Raw genomic sequence first — 3,053 nt, forward strand, 5'->3', positions numbered from 1 at the left:
GTGGTCATCAACGTGCCCCACTCATAAGATGTTAGCAATAAGGAAAGCTATGTTAAAATCACAAATTTTCTATAAATTTTAAAACTGCTGGGGCTGGGGATATGGCTCAAGTGGTAGCGCGCTCTCCTGGAATGCATGCAGCCCGGGTTCGATCCTCAGCACCACATACAAAGATGTTGTGCCCGCCGATAACTAAAAAATAAATAATAAAATTTTTTTTCTCTCTCTCTACCTCTCTCTCTTTAAAAAAAAAACTGCTTTCAAATAAAGGCTTATTTTTTAAAATGCCATCTTTGTGGATAAGAAGATCTACCAGCATAAAGCTGTCAATCATTCCTAGTGTGATATGATCTTTAGATTCAAATCACTTTCCCCAAATACCTAAAAAGGATATTAACAGAACTTTAAGATGATTCTAAGATTCATACAGAAAAGTAAAGGTATAGGAAATCCAGGATGATTCTGAATGAGATGGACGAGGAAAGGAAACAGACTTGTTTTCCTCCACTTTTACAGAAAGTCCTAATATTCTGGTAAGGGGTCACGGGGGTGGGGGGGGAGGGAACATAAGATATGGATCCCAGAAGCAAACTCATGATATAAATGAAGCTTCAGATTATGATAGGAGGAGCACCTTAATAAATAGGAGAAAATGGGGCTGTTGGTAAGCAGAATGGAAAATAAAATGAACCCCTACCTCACTCCATAGACACAACCAGCTCCAAATGTATTTATTTAATGATGGCAAAAACAAAACTGCCAATCTTCTCATGGAAAAAAATAACAGAGTTTCTTTTGGAATTCAGAATAGGGAAAGATTTATTCAATGCACTAATAAAAACTAGAAATAAATAGATTAGTGTATTTAATTTGTTTTTATTTAAATGTTGTATCCAGGCAAACGCATACAGGGCCAGAAGATGTAGAAGAGACCTCAGGCTTGTTAGTAAATGGGTCCCTTTCTACAAACATTTGATTGACAAGTTTGCTAAATAACAACTGGAGGATGGGAGTGCCCAGGGTGCTCTCTTTGTTTCGGGTGGGAGAGAAAATTGTGGATCCCCCGTGAGAGCAGCTAGCATTAGCTTTTGAAGGTGACTATTCAGACGCTCTCTGGCCCTCAGGTCTGTGTGCACATTCCAGGAGGGGCTCACAGGCCTACAGCAGCCGTGGTGTCCAGGGGTGTCGTGTGAGTCCCCAGCTTGCCCTGTGAAGCCCAGGACGCTCTGCCTCTACCTCAGTTCTTCAGATTGCCCTGCAGGGTCTCAGCCTTGGAGACCTCTGGGGGTCCAGGCGTGCTCCTGTTCGCGATCCAAATACAGCACTTCTGTTCTGCTGGGCTGACATTCCAGGGTCCTGGTCCAAATGACAAAATGCAGGTTGAGCTACTTGTACCTGCAGCGCAGGACATAGGGCCTGCTCACGGGGTGAAGGCTAAGGTCACACACAGGCAGGGTCTTCCTGACTGGGTGGGCTCCTCCTGGCCACCGTGTGGCTAAAGGTTTTCACACAACTCGGGACAGAAAGGACACGGGTAAAATGAGAGGCAATGGCAGGGTCCCCATTGACAAGGGACCAAAACAAGGACACAAAAGAACTGGAGGTGCCAGGCCCTGATGGGAGGCCCAGTCCTAGAAAATCACCTCGGAACGTGGAAGGGGTGCAGGATGGTCTGAGAGGGAGGAGCAGTGGAGTAGAATCCAGAAGCACCATGTATCTCCCCACGTTGATAGTCCTCCATCAGGGAGGCTTTTGATCAATGGAAACATTTGCACAGCAATGAACGCGGGAGTTAATCCTGGAACCAATGAAGACTGCTGCTCCTGAGGACTGCGTTTTATAGAAGTCGGTGCCTCGTGATGTTGGTCTCACCGTGGGCAGCGTTCTTTGTAAAGTAGGACCCTCACGTCCATTTTCCTCCCAACAATTCGTAAGACGCAGCGTGTACTTGATTTCTATACCTTTAAGCATTTGTGTTTCAGTTGAGGGGCATCTATATTTATCAGTTTCATTAGAAATATATGATTGAGTTGCATGTTTTTTTTATCAGATTGTTGACACTTCAAACTGAACGTCTGCCGTTGGGCCTTTCTTAAAGTAAGCAGGTTGACCCTCCATGTCGGCAGGCTCTGTCCAGGATGCCCACCACCTAAGCCGGGACCCTTACCACCTCAAGTGTGCCGCTCACAGCCTGCGCACACCCTCCCAGGGAGTGTCAGTCACCTCTGGACGACTTACGTACTCAGCAAGCGTCCGTGCGGAATAGGAAGTTGTCACAGGGCACTGTCACATGGCACTGCCACAGGGACTAGGCAGTTTGCACATGTTCAGGACAGACTTTTTTTTTTCTCAAATGATTTGGACCCTCAGTTGGTTGTCTCAACAGGAAGGACCCAGAGCACTCTGTACCCTCAGGGTTGTCACTGCCATCTCCCGGTGTCCCCCTGTAGCCACCTGGCCTGTGGCTGAGCCTTCCCCAGGCCAGTACACTTGCCTTGGCCTCCTCCATGCCTGGCATGTGTCCTCCTCCAGATCTCCAGCTTCGCTCCCAGAGCCATGGCACTGTGTCTCGGGGAAGCCCTGTTGACACCCCTAAGATTCCATCCCTCCCTCGGTGCCCGCCCCCTGTTGCATTTGCCTTAACAGAACCGTCCACTGACCTAAGAGCTCATCTCTATTACTCCTTTCCTGCCTTCCTCATAGACCAAGCTCCATAAGGTCAGGGAACCATCAGGTCAGGGTGGCTCCCTCCTGCCCTGCCCTCAGTGACAGAACAGGATCCACACCAAAAGAAACAAGCAAGAATCCTTCACTAAAGGAACCCGAACTACCACAGAATAGTCCAGGGCCGTGGGGAGGAGAGGCACCATGAGTGGAAGAGCCAGGAGCTCAAGCCCCGGAGGAGGGCGAGCAGCAGGGTGCCTGGAAGGGGTCAGAGGAGGTTGCAGCCTTGCTCCAGGCACCACAGAGCCTGGGCCCTGCAGAGTCCAGGAGAAACTGAAAATCTACCACTTGACACTGCAGACTAGGGAAGTCCTCTATAAAGACTTGGC

At 48.5% G+C, this 3,053-nt stretch overlaps 1 long non-coding RNA gene across 1 annotated transcript; it reads right to left on the bottom strand.

The window, feature by feature from the left end:
• Nucleotides 1–856: 856 nt before the first annotated feature.
• LOC144374645 (uncharacterized) lies at nt 857–2,053 on the bottom strand. Its single transcript, XR_013433990.1, has 2 exons — nt 1,644–2,053; nt 857–1,356 (listed from the first exon to the last, which is right to left on the bottom strand). It is a non-coding gene; the product is annotated as an uncharacterized LOC144374645 (long non-coding RNA).
• Between the last annotated feature and the right edge of the window lie 1,000 nt (nt 2,054–3,053).

This window comes from Ictidomys tridecemlineatus, unplaced genomic scaffold (genome assembly GCF_052094955.1).
Source record: "Ictidomys tridecemlineatus isolate mIctTri1 unplaced genomic scaffold, mIctTri1.hap1 Scaffold_80, whole genome shotgun sequence".
In the NCBI taxonomy this organism is placed as follows: domain Eukaryota; kingdom Metazoa; phylum Chordata; class Mammalia; order Rodentia; family Sciuridae; genus Ictidomys; species Ictidomys tridecemlineatus.